This window comes from Scyliorhinus torazame, chromosome 7, assembly GCF_047496885.1.
Source record: "Scyliorhinus torazame isolate Kashiwa2021f chromosome 7, sScyTor2.1, whole genome shotgun sequence".
Classification (NCBI taxonomy): Eukaryota; Metazoa; Chordata; class Chondrichthyes; order Carcharhiniformes; family Scyliorhinidae; genus Scyliorhinus; species Scyliorhinus torazame.
The window spans coordinates 248,732,975-248,747,003 of NC_092713.1; the positions used below are offsets into that span (position 1 = coordinate 248,732,975).

General features: G+C 54.9%; 1 protein-coding gene across 6 annotated transcripts in view; it reads left to right on the forward strand.

The window, feature by feature from the left end:
• Window positions 1–14,029, forward strand: part of LOC140426938 (PH and SEC7 domain-containing protein 2-like) — a 294,703-nt gene that overhangs the window by 166,204 nt on the left and 114,470 nt on the right. The gene's annotated exons all lie outside the window — the stretch shown is intronic.

Below are 14,029 nucleotides of genomic sequence, written 5' to 3' on the forward strand. Positions count from 1 at the left end.
GACCATATTAACCATTTCTCAGCTGAAAATTATGAATTATAATTTTTATGTCATGAAATCTGATAATGTGCATTAAAAATAGTTTTCAAATTCATGCATAATTATTTTTCGTTGCAGGTCATCCCTGTTTTTGTTAAATGTAACCTCAGAATCAATCAACATATTTATGAGTTCCAATAATACATGAAATTGTCGGTGGAATCTTCTCACCTTAGTTCCTGCCAAAATGTCGGGATCATTTTTGCGTTGGAACCCAACTCTGATTTGTATGGCTTGTTTCCCAGTGTAAAATAATTATCCTCCTGCCTTCGTGGTCCATGACCAATCAGAGAGGGAGGTATGGATTATCATCCCTAAAGGAGCAATGAAGGATCTCGATTTGAAGTAATGCCAGCAAGACACATGGACCGTGTTTCACCGATATCGCGGCCAAGTGTTGACGGCGGCGTCAAAACCGGAGCGAGCGACGCTGGTGTCAACGGGCCACCAGGCCTAGTAATTCTCCTCTTCTTCGGGGGCTAGAACAGCGCTGGTGTGCTGTGCACTGCTCCGACGGCAAAAGCCGGCCTTACACGGCCGGCGCGGGTCCGCGCATGCGCGTCACGGCCGTCTCTACATCGGCGCATGCGCGTGGTTGCCGTCTCCGGCGCTGGCCCCCGGACAACATGGCGGAGCCCTAAAGGGGCCCGGCGCGGGGGAATATAGGCCCCCCCCCGGAATGAGCACGCCCGCCAATCGGTAGCCCCCGATTGCGGGCCTGGCCATCGTGGAGGCCCTCCCTCGGAGTCGGATCCTCCCGCAGCCAGAATGCCGAGGTCCCGCTGGGTGGGACCATATGTAAACCACGCCGGCGGGACTCTGCAGAACTCAGCGGGCACTTGGCCCGTCGAGCGCAGAGAACCGCCGCAGGGGCCACTTTCAACGGCCCCCGACCGGCGCCGCGGCAACCGCGCGATTGCCACTGATTCTCCGGTCGCCGGAAAATCAGCAGCCCGCCGCCAAAGCGGCGTGGCGGGATTCCCCCCCCCCCCCCCCGGTGATTCTCTGACCCAGTGCGGGCTGTGAGAATCCCGGCCATGGTGTTTGCAGAAAACATAAACCAGTGCAAAGGAGGAAGGACCTGCAGAATGTGTGGAAAAGCTATCCCTCATTCATGAACTACTCCATGGAGGTGATGATTGATGCATTGAGGGCATGGAGTGAAGTATTTTTCCATGAAGGTAGCAGGAGGAGGCTAGATAGCCTCACCAAGCAGGCTCCAAGTTGCTGAGGCTGTCAGCAGCCTTCTGCTGTCGAGGATCTGAATCCAGTTCTGGACATAGTTCAATGACTTCATGTAGTCCGACAAGATAAGTGTCCTGGATCCATCACTCTCTCATTCTCCTTCACAGCACTCCCCTGACTGACACACCTTGTTGACACACACAATCCTTTCTCTCCAGCTTCCCCCTCAAATCTCCATCTCGAGAGAGCTTTCACAGCCTCCCTTAACATATCATTGCCATGCTTTCATTCCTCACTGTCACCCTTCTCAAATGTTAATCTTCCACCGTCAGCTCCCCAAACATCCAACTCTCTGACTTTCCTCATTGCATGAGAAGGCAGTGCGCAACACCAGGAATATGCAGAGAACTAGGGGTGGAGATGCAGCCATGGCCACCCTGATAGCAATGAAGGAGGAAACCCTGGACATTGACAGGGTGGCAGCTGTACAGGCCATTGACAATGGAGCGGCAGAGGTAGCTCAGAGACTTGGTGACAGCATTAGATATCACAATGCTATTTGGGTACTTAACTGTTACTAAGTTGAATCAATATCAGCAATACATTATGGGTGTAATCTATCGGTCGCATCGCGCTCAGCACGGATCCGTTCGGGCCCATTAGATTGCAGGAGAGGGCGAAATCGGGATAAATGCTCGGCAACGACCGGTTTCCGATCTAACCAGCCCGCTCCAGAAACTCCATGGAGGTGATACGGGTCGTTGGCAGGATCTAGATCACACCTAGACATGGCAAGGTGTCAATTAACGCCAATTCAGGCCAATCTCCATATCGTTAACGGGACAGATCCCCTATCTAACGGCCTCCCATGATCTAACTGGCTCCCCAGTGAGCGGTCAAGTGAGCACTCTTTAGCATACCTATTTAAAAACATGAAGCTAGCGCGATGACTGCTGAGGGGATCAGAGGAGGTGAGCAGCCATCTTTGAAATCAGGCATGCAGCCTAGGGGCACTGGAGCTGCTGCCCCAGCATTCGGGGGATGTAGGAGAGCCCCCAGGGGATATGGTCCAAGTCAGGGGGGTGGGTGCCACCGGTGGGGGTTGTCCCTGGGCTGGGGGGTTAAGCGCCTGTGGGTCTATAAGGCATCCCCCTTTTAGTGTGTACCCATAACCGGGGCAACCACAGCTGCTGCTGTTGCTCTTTTTAGCCTTAGTTTTATTACCTCTGATTATGTCACCTTTGCTCACGAGTCGCCAGGTATCTTTCTGATACCGCCACGTGGTTCAAGCTCGAGTTATGATTAATAAGTCAGCACACCGCTTAGTCAAATTGAAATCAACGGTCATTTATTATATACAACAATTAATGCTTTGTGGTAGTATGTATTAGGGGTCATGTGGGACTGGAAGCCCTAATGTCATTGGCTGACAGATCCCGGGTCCTGGTTGGCCGTTGACCTCTAGCTCCGCCCTGAAGGCGGAGTATAAGAAGCCGGAGTCCCCCCCCGCAGGCCATTCTACTATCGAGCTGCGGGGAAGCAGACACGCTTAATAAAGCCTCATCGACTTCACTCTATTCGTCTCACGGAGTCTTTGTGCGCTACAATTTATTAAGCGTGCCTAAAAAGGACTATGGAGCTCAGGATCATCCCGGAATGCCTGAGGATCAGCCCCCACGCAGTGAACGCGGCAGCAGCCTTCAAGCACTGGCAGACTTGTTTCGAGGCCTACCTCAGAACGGCCACCGGATGGGTCACAGAAGACCAAAAACTACAGGTCCTGCACTCGAGGTTAAGCACGGAGATTTTCTCCCTCATCGAAGACGCGGAGGATTTCCAGACGGCGTTCGCAGCACTGAAAAGCCTCTATGTCCACCCAGTTAACCAAATCTACGCTCGCTACCAGCTCGCGACGAGACGGCAAAGTCCCGGAGAATCAATTGACGAATTCTACGCCGCGCTGCTGATTTTGGGACGAGCCTGCAGCTGCCCTTCGGTGAACGCAAATGAACACACGGACAAGTTAATGCGCGATGCTTTTGTGGCAGGTATGAATTCCTCCCAAATCCGCCCAAGACTTCTAGAAAAAGAGTCGCTAGGACTCTCAGAGGCACGGGCCCTAGCAGCCTCCCTAGACGTGGCTGCGCGTAATACCCGCGCCTACGGCCCCGACCGCGCGGCAGCCCATTGGGCTCCGTACGTACCTGTCACGACAAACCCACCCCCACCCGGACACCCCACAGGCTTGCGCGGTCCAAACGCCAAGTCGCACCGGGGGCGCCCGCTGCTATTTCTGCGGCCAGGCGAAACACCCCCGGCAGCGCTGCCCGGCCCGCGCAGCAATCTGCAAGAGCTGCAGGAAAAAGGGCCATTTCGCGGTTGTGTGCCGGTCCCGCGAGGTCGCCGCTGTCCCGGGAGAACAGGGAGCCCTGCACGCCGCTTACGCTCCCCAACCCCCCCCCCCCCGTCCCCACGTATGACCCGCCGGCGCTACCAATTTGGGTCCCGACCACCGCTGTCCCCAGTGATGAGGGAGCCCCGAGCAGTCCTAACGCTCCCCAGCGCCCCATGTGCGACCCGCAGACGCCGCCATTTTGGGTCCCGGCCACCACGAGGGGAGGAAGGGCGCCGCCATCTTGGACCACCCCAGACCTGTACGACGCATGGGGGCGGACATTTTGTCCACCCCCGCCGCCATCTTGTGACCCCCAGCCATGTGCGATGTATGGGGGCAGCCATTTTGTTCATCCCCGACGCCATCTTGGACAGCAACAACGGACCCCAGTGTCGACGGCTCCACGGGGTTCGAGGAAGACGCTCCACTACTACAACCATGTCTCGCTTCAATAACGCTCGATCAAGCTCGGCCCCGGACACTCCAGACGACGACGACAACGGTGCTAATTAAACGGGCACGAGACACCATGCCGAGTCGACTCCGGGAGCACGGAGAGCTTTATCCACCCCGACACGGTAAGATGCTGTTCCTTGACCACCTACCCCAGCGCACAAAAGATTTCCCTAGCTGCAGGATCCCACTCCGTACAGATCAAAGGTTTCTGCATAGTTACCCTAACGGTGCAGGGGAGGGAGTTCAAAAACTACAAACTACACGTCCTTCCCCAACTCTGCGCCCCCACATTACTGGGATTAGATTTCCAGTGCAATCTACAGAGCCTTACGTTCAAATTCGGCGGCCCAATACCCCCACTCACTATCTGCGGCCTCGCAACCCTCAAGGTGCAACCCCCGTCCTTGTTTGCGAACCTCACCCCGGATTGCAAACCCGTCGCCACTAGGAGCAGACGGTACAGCGCCCAGGACCGGACCTTCATTCGGTCCGAAGTCCAGCGGCTACTAAAGGAAGGCATAATCCAGGCCAGCAATAGTCCCTGGAGAGCACAGGTGGTAGTAGTGAAGACAGGGGAGAAACAAAGGATGGTCATAGACTATAGCCAGACCATCAACAGGTACACACAACTAGACGCGTACCCTCTCCCCCGCATATCCGACATGGTCAATCGGATTGCCCAATATAAAGTCTTCTCCACCGTGGACCTCAAGTCCGCCTACCATCAGCTCCCCATCCGCCCAAGTGACCGCAAGTACACAGCCTTCGAGGCAGACGGGCGATTATACCATTTCCTAAGGGTCCCATTTGGTGTCACAAACGGGGTCTCGGTCTTCCAACGGGAGATGGACCGAATGGTTGATCAACATGGGTTGCGGGCCACGTTCCTGTATCTCGACAATGTAACCATCTGCGATGGAGGGGTAACTGGAGTGAGCTCCAAAGGCCCCTTCTTCATCTGGCTCAGCTCTTTGTCTGCACCATGGTGTCGTCGCCCTCGGCGATGCTCGTCTGCGACTGGGCCATGCCCTGGAGTGCCTCGGCAATGTCCATCCGCATCTGGGACACGTTCCTCAGTGACTGGGGCACGCTCTGGAGTGCATCGGCAAAGTCCACCTGTGACTGGGGCACGCTCCGCAGCGCCTCGGCTGGGACATGTCCCCCAGTGACGGCGACATGATGTTGAGGCACTAAGCCATTTGCTTCACTGACTGAGCAATACCTTGAACACCACCACTCATAATGCTGATGTTGTGCTTCAAGCTTTCCACTGCGGTCGCCACCCCAGCAGTGTTGGCCTCGGTGCCACACATTTCTGGTGCCATCTCCTCTGCCCATAGCCTTTGGATTTTTCCAATCAGCTATGGACCTGCTGAAGTGTTGCTGACATCCCCTCCTGAATCTCATCGCTGCACCCTAGTGTCTGGATCAGCTCAGGTCCAGAGGTTCGGTGTCTGGGACCCATCTGGGTCCCGGGGTCCTGCAGACCTCTGACTGCTGTCTCCCTTGGATGCTCTTGCCTCCACCTAATGTGCATCGGTAACTGTGTGGTGCTCACCAGATTGTGCTCCAGAAGCCTGTACACTAATGTTGCCTACCGAGGTGTGTCTCTGTGCTAGTGGAAGGTGGGGATGACAGCTGTGACGCACCTATGGTGGCATACCCGGAGCTCTCCTCTGAGGGGTTCTCTTGGAAGGTACCCTGGGGGCCATTAGAGATGGGCCGGCACCATCAGATGGAGATCCTGCAGTCGAATGGACATGTGATCAGTGAGAGAGGGAAGGGTCATAGTGTCTGACATACAAAACTCACTTTAGTCAGGTCATCGGGGTGGGCGTGGTGGATCCTCATCATTGTGGCGTAGACCAATCTCGATGTCGGTCATCCCTCGATTTCCAGGGTGCGTTCCTCGCAGGGAGGTGGAGACTCTGAGTCTGGCACCCTGCCGCCCGTCTGGGCCCTTTCCCACCTTGTGTGCCAACTTCTGCAGGAACAAAGAGAAGGTATCGTGAGCTGCACACTTCATACATCGTGTGCCAGGGGGTTAAAGTCAACTCACCTATGTGGCCTGATGGAGGTCATTGAGTTTCTTCCAACACAGGACCGAGGTGCTCCTGGTTAGAATCATACAATCACGACAGTGCAAAAGGAGAACATTCAGCCCGAGTCGCACTTGTCCTTCGAATAAGCACTCTGCCTTTTTACAAGTGTCCACCACTACCTATCCCCGTAATCCCATGACCTAACCTGCACATCCCGAGACACTAAGGGGAAATTTAGCACGGCTAATTCACCTAACCTGCACATCTTTGGACTGGGTGGAAACTGGAGCACCCGGAGGAAACCCACGGAGACATGGGGAGAACATACAAACTCCACACAGATGGTAGCCAAGGCCGGAATTGAACTTGGGCCCCTGGTGCTCTGAGGCAGCAGTGCTAACCATTGTGCCGCCCCTGGGTTATGCTCCCCGAGCTGACGGCCACTGCCACTGCCCCCTGGAGGCACCGGTTGACCTGTGGCTGACCCTCCGACTCCCTCAGGGGAACAGGGTCCACCGTGTCTAGCAGTCTAGCCAGGTCGGCATCTCCGAACCGCAGAGCGGATCTGCGCAGTGGCGTGGCTCCATGTTGCCTGTTGGAGGCAGTGTTTAAGAGCTGCCCCCCCTCATTAGTGGGGAACTGCTGGGCATGGTCCAGGCGAACCAGCTGGCCGCAAAGCCATTTCCGCTGTGAAACCCATAGGTCATCACTACCGGCTCTAATTGACATTAAATACCAGCTACGGTCTCCCCGGGTCGGCCATCAGGATGCACCCACCAAGTCTCATTTCATTCCACACTTCGGGCGTGATCTAACGGGAGGAGCAGTGTGTCATGATATGCATAATGCTAACTTGGAACCCAATTTAATTTAGGTCCAGCAATGAGTCATGTCTTCCATTTCCTCCACGTGCACTGGCGGTGTTCGTGGAGTAGTTGAATCATGAGATGCCTATCGTGCAGAAAGAGGTCTTTCGGCCCATCAAGTCTGCACTGACACTTTGAATGAGCACTCTATCCATTTACACTCCCTGTCAACCCCACCCTGTCCCTGTAACCCAGAACCTAATCTGCACATTCCTGGACATTAAGGGGCAATTTAGCATTGCCAATCCACCTAACCTGCACATTTATGGACTGTGGGAGGAAACTGGAGGAAACCCACACAGACACTGGGGGAACATACAAACTCCACACAGATAGAGGCCAGAATTGAACAAGAGTCCCTGGCGCCACAGTGCCGACCTGAGGAGTCCTCATGACTCATGTCACATGGCTCCTACTCACCAGAGCAGAAACACACAGATACATATGAACATAGGAATTTGGAACAGGAGTCTCTACTGCATTTCTATTTACCTACCCCATAATCTAATTTCACAGTTTGCTTAATCCAATTCTGTCTTCATACCCTTCTAACTACCTTTACTTAAGTTTAAAATACTAGTCTGAAACCTACCCTTCTCTTCCGAAAACTGAATGCAAAATTCGACCATGTTATGATCACTGCTGCCTTGGACTCCTTTACTATGAGGTAATTAATTAACCGTGTCTCATAGCCCATTACCAGATCTAAAATCCTCTCTCCCTTGTTGTCTCTAGAACATGCTGGTCTAAGAAACTATCCTGAAAACATTCTATGATCTCATCTTTCAGGCTACCTTTGCCAATCTGATCCATCCAATCGATATATGGAATAAAATCCTCCATAATCATCGCTGTACCTTTCTCACAGGCCCCCATTATTTATTCCTGTATACCCCATCCAACAGTGTTGTTACTATTAGGGGACCAATAATCTACTCTCACAAGTGATTTATTTCTTATCTCTATCCAAACTGATTCTAATCTTGATCTTTAGAACTCTCATTATTGCTCACTATTTTAATCTCTTAGTCCTGAACTCTGGCTGTTTTAACCTCTCAGTCTTGAACTCCTGCTTTTTATTACCTCTTAGTCCCAAATACTCACCATTTTTAGTCTTGCTCTTTTTAGCCTCTTTCTCCCGAAGCCTTGCTGCTTTTTAGATGTGCCTGGCTTATCAGCTACATAAAGTGGCACGTGGTGAGGGGCACATCACATGTGAGCAGGAGCAGTTGCTGGAGACAGAAATAGGAGTGAAGACTCCTTGTCGGAGGCTGGCATATGCTTAACTTCAAAGATTGTACACTCAAAGGATACTTGCAGAGCAGCAACATGAAATGTGTGTGCTTCTGTCTGAAGAATCTATCTTTAGTATGAGTGCCATGATGTCTCAGTCACTTGTACTAACGATCACATAATTGAAAGAGTAGCCTATCTCATGGAGAGGCAAGCAGGCCATCAAGTGCATAATGGCCCACACTAATTGCCTGCCCAGTCTGGCTGCCAGTCTACATAACCATGATCAAAGCACTGCCTTGGTGGCTGAACCCATACGAGTATGAGTTCAGCCACCAGAATTTGTCCGCCACGGCATCTTGTGGCAGAGCAAAGGAACGTGCAGCCTTTCTCTAGCTCAGCTGAAGCCACATGGGTAGCACCATGTAGAGATAATAGAAAGCGTACAAGGAAAATGTTTTAATTACACAAAGGGAATCACCTGGGTACTCATAACATTGTTTCATTAGTGTTCCATCGATGCCCTCTAATTGAATAAAATAATATTTTTTGTGAACTAATTATCATATCTTTACTTTGTGGATTCGCCCAATGACTCTGGTCAGTTTAATTTTGATGAATGGCATGAACTGTTGATGAGTCTGGAGATTGTGTCAGTAGAGAGGAGGTTTTCTGGTGTTAAAATGGAGTGGATGTTTACACAGGGGCCATGGTGAGAAGCTTTCAATACTGACAGTACTTCTCTAGTCAAGTCTGCCTGGATGAGTGCATTGTGTGTGTCTCTGGCAGGTAGGCCTGTGGCTGCAAGCACCAACAGCACTTTTAGGATGTTTCCTTCTCCACCTTTTCATCCTGTCTGCAGTGCCATGTTGTGAAGGGCACAATAGCCCACTACAATCAACAATACAGTCTTGTTATCATAGATATCATAGAATTTACAGTGCAGAAGGAGGCCATTCAGCCCATCGAGTCTGCACAGGCTCTTGGTAATAGCACCCTACCCAAGGGCAACACCTCCACCCTATCCCCATAACCCAGTAACTCCACCCAACACTAAGGGCAATTTTAGACACTATGGGCAATTTATCATGGCCAATCCACCTAACCTGCACATCTTTGGACTGTGGGAGGAAACCGGAGCACCCGGAGGAAACCCACGCACACACGGGGAGGATGTGCAGACTCCACACAGACAGTGACCCAAGCCGGATCGAACCTGGGACCCTGGAGCTGTGAAGCAATTGTGCTATCCACAATGCTACCGTGTTGGAGCATATTGAAGGGCAGCTCCAGATCGGTCAAGGCAGTGGAACCTAATTTTGCGTAAACCAATGTTTTGCTCGATTATAGTTCTGGAAATGACTTGCTCTATTATAGCCCTGGATGAAAGTGGGTATCCTTTATCCACCAGGAGCCAACCTCTAAGGCTCCCCAGTGGACAGAAAAGATGTGGAACTTGAGACTGCTGAAGAATATATGAGTCATGGCAGCTCTGTGCATACTTGGCAGACAATTGCATAATCCTCTTGTGATGGTCACATACCAGCTGCGCATTACGGAGCAGAAGCTCTTACATTTGATAAATAGCCTAGCTGTACTGATTGTGCCTTCATTGCCACGTGATGCAGTCAATGGCACCCATCTGGACTTATGAAACTCTTGCAAGGGAAACAAACCCAACCATCTGCTGTGTTTGACTCCCTCAACCACCTCAAAGTGAATATAGTTGCAAGTCCTCACAAGCAAAGCATTGGTGACCTAGCTCCTCTAGGCTGGACATCTACTTCCAAGAGGCCACCTGCTGCATAAACCTGAGCCTCCAGAGACACTGCTGTTCGAGCAGCAGACCTGTGATGAGGGTATTGCCTCCTTCAATGTCCATCCCGTCTGTTCCATCCAGCGGAATGGGGTTCAGGAGATGACAGCTGTTGCTGTTTGATTTGCTACTCCTATCATTGTGGCTGCTGACCTGGAGCACACAGAACCTCCTCCTCAAAGATCCAACCATCTGCTGAATATGTAAAACCCATATCACAGGGAAGTCTCACAGGCACTAAAATGAGATTAACTTCAAATGGCATCCAAGACAATTGATAGACGTTATACAGTGTTTCTGTGCCCAACAAAATCATTGAGGTTAGGCTGCAAGAACTATACCTGTGAGCAGAAATCGTTTATTTTGGCTGATCACAGGCTTGTTTATATTACTGATACCAGGGGCGGGATTCTCCCCTACCCGGCGGGGCGGGGGGTTCCGGCGTAATGGAGTGGCGGGAACCACTCCGGTGTTGGGTCGCCCCAAAGGTGCGGAAGCGTCCGCACCTTTAGGGGCCAAGCCCTCACCTTAAGGGGCTAGGCCCGTGCCGGAACGGTTTCCGCTCCACCAGCTGGCGGGAAAAGCCTTTGGCGCCACCCCAGCCAGGGCCGAAAGGTCTTCGCCGGGCGACGCGGGTCGGCGCATGCGCGGGAGCGTCAGTGGCTGCTGACGTCATCCCCGTGCATGCGCAGAGAGGGGGTCTCTTCCGCCTCTGCCATAGTGAAGACCATGGCGAAGTCGGAAGAAAAAGAGTGCCCCCACGGCACAAGCCCGCCCGCGGATCGGTGGGCCCCGATCGTGGGCCAGGCCACCGTGGGGGCACCCCCCGGGGCAAGATCGCCCCGCACCCCCCCCCCCCCCAGGACCACGGAGCCTGCCCACGCCACCTTGTCCCACCATTCAAAAGGTGGTTTAATCCAGCAGCGGGACTTCAGCCCATCGCGGGCCGGAGAATCGGCGGGGGTGGGCCCGCCGACCGGTGCGGTGCAATTCCCGCCCCCGCCGAATCTCTGGTGGCGGAGAATTCGGGTCACGGCGGGGGTGGGATTCACGCCAGCCCCCAGCGATTCTCCGACCCGGCGGGGGGTTGGAGAATCCCGCCCCAGGTTAGTTTCACACTATGATGTCTTCCTATTGTACACTCACCTTCCTCCAACCTGACAAATAGTAAATGCAGCATTTAACCTTTGTGCTGTTGGGAAAGAAGGATTCTATGTTTCAGAAGGCTCAATCAAGGTTTGATGATTTCAGTGGAGATGTTATAATCCCCGGTTTACCATTGAACTTGCAAGTCATTCCAGGATAAGCTGGAAGAGGGGCAGATCATATCGAGATCCTGACAGACATCCTCTCTGGGACTCTCCCATCCCACGTGCTCCTGAACCTGCCTCGATCAAGCTGGGAATATTCTGACCTGTATTTCTAAAATAGCTTTAGTTTTTAATAACACTGATTTATTTTTGAATCCTTTCCTAGATGATGGTGCTTTACAGCAAATAATGAGCTTCATGCATAAAAAACAAGCAATAGTTAGCACTTACTGGCTATTCATTTAGGAACCATGGGCGTCATTCTCCGACCCCCCAGTGGGTCGGAGAATGGCCGTTGGCCGCCGTGAATCCCGCCCCCGCCGGTTGCCGAAGTCTCCGAAGGGAGAAAAGTCGGCGGGGCGTTAATGGCGCCGCAGACGTCGGAGAATGGCACGGGTGGGCGCAAGGCAGCCGATTTTGGGCCTGCCGATATTCTCCCGTCCGGATGGGCCGAAGTCCCGTTGACGTGATGACGGGTCACGTCGACGTAAATCAAACCTCCTTTTAATCGGCGTCAACCTGTGCTCCAGGTTCACGCCGACCAGCGTGGAGGTGGGTGACGGCCTGGGGGGTTGGCCGCTGGGCAGGCGATGGCGTGGCCGCAGTCTGAATGTGTGGGGAGAGGTGTGTGCAGGGTTGTGTGTGTGTGTGTGTGGGGCGGGGGTTATGGTTAGAGTGGGCTAGGCTCCGGGGGAGTGCCGGGAGGGGGGGGTCAGTGCCGGGATGGGGGGGGGGTCCGTGCTGGGGAGGAGGATGGGGTCCGTGCCGGGGAGGGGGATGGGGGGGGGTCCGTGCCGGGGAGGAGGATGGGGTCCGTGCCGGGGAGGGGGGTGGGGGGGGGGGGGGGTCCATGCCGGGGAGGAGGATGGGGTCCGTGCCGGGGGGGGGGGGTCCGTGCCGGGGAGGAGGATGGGGTCCGTGCCGGGGAGGGGGATGGGAGGGGGGTCCATGCCGGGGAGGAGGATGGGGTCCGTGCCGGGGAGGGGGATGGGGGGGGTGGTCCGTGCCGGGGAGGGGGGGTGCGAGGGCAAGTGAGTTGGTCCACCTGGCCAGGTGCCAGCCTCCAACAGTTGGATCCATGCGGTCCATGCCACCTGGCTGGGGGGAGGAGTGGGTATGGGCAATGATGACATGGCCCCCCCCCCCCCCCCCCCCCCCCCAAACCAGGCCGTCATGTTTTCCGATCATCCAGCGATGTTGGCCGCCGTGGCGGCAGCCGCTAATGTCTATGTTGCCCTGGATGAGGAGGAGGAGGAGCGTGCCAGAGAGGCGGCGCAGGCTGCCGCAGAAGGGCAGGCGGCAGCCGCCCAGGCTGGAGGGACACCTGACGGACAGGACGAGGAGGGGGAGGAGGACGTCGCGGCCCCACGGCAACGGAGGCACCCGAGGGCGCCCCGTGTGTACCGGCCCCGGCAGTCATACCAGGACCTCACGGACCGGGAATGCAGGAGGAGACTCCGGATGAGGCGGGAAACCGTGGCACACATCTGCCACCTGCTGGCACACCTGTCACCGCGTGGCACTGGCGGGGGACACCCTCTCCCCGTGTCCGTCAAGGTTACGGTGGCCCTGAACTTTTATGCAACGGGGTCATTCCAGGCACCGAGTGGGGACCTGTCCGGCATATCGCAGACATCGGTGCACCGGTGCATCCGGGCAGTGACAGACGCCCTATATGCCATGGCGCACCGCTACATCCGCTTCCCTGTGGACCGGGCCAGCCAAGATGCCCGGGCCGTGGGCTTCTCTGCCTTGGCCGGGTTCCCCATGGTCCAGGGCGTGATTGATGGGATGCACGTCGCCGTGCGGCCACCTGCAGATAACAGGGCCGTGTTCACCAATAGGAAGGGGACCTATTCGATGAACATACAGGTGGTCTGCGACCACCGCATGATGATCCTGCACGTCTGCGCCCGTTACCTGGGCAGTGTACACGACTCATACGTGTTGTCGCGGTCATCCATCACCGGCATGTACGAGGGACGCCATCCCCGGTTGAGGGGCTGGTTGCTGGGCGACAGGGGCTACCCATTGCGATCGTGGCTGATGACGCCTATACGGAGGCCACGCAATGAGGCGGAGAACCGCTACAATGATGCCCATGTAGCGACAAGGGGAGTGATTGAGAGGTGCTTTGGCGTGCTGAAGATGCGTTTCAGGTGCCTGGACCTCTCTGGGGGCGCCCTCCAGTATCGGTCAGATAGGGTCGGCCGCATCATTGTGGTGTGCTGCGTCCTGCACAACATAGCCTAGCAGAGGGGCGATGTGCCGCAGGCAGAGGAGGGCGGAGTGGAGGAGCAGCAGGAAGAGGCGCAGTCCTCCCCAGATGAGCGGGATGGGGGCAATGGTCAGGGCAGACGGGCTAGACACAGGCGGGTGGCTGTCCACCGTTACCGGCTGGCCCAGCGGGCACGGGACAGGCTGATAGCCGCCCGCTTCACTGACTAGATGGGCGTGGGAATCGGGTAGTATGGTCACAGACCGCACACCATGGCAACAGCCGACCCACACCCCACACCCATCCACCCACCCAGCACCCTCACCCCCCTCCCCAACCCCACCCATTGCCGATCCACCTGCGGCACAACAGCCGGGCTCACACAGTTGCTTGTGGACGCGTGTCTATTGCAGGCCATGGAGGATGATGACAACCCGCCCTGCGATGAGCTCCTGGCTCCACATCGTCG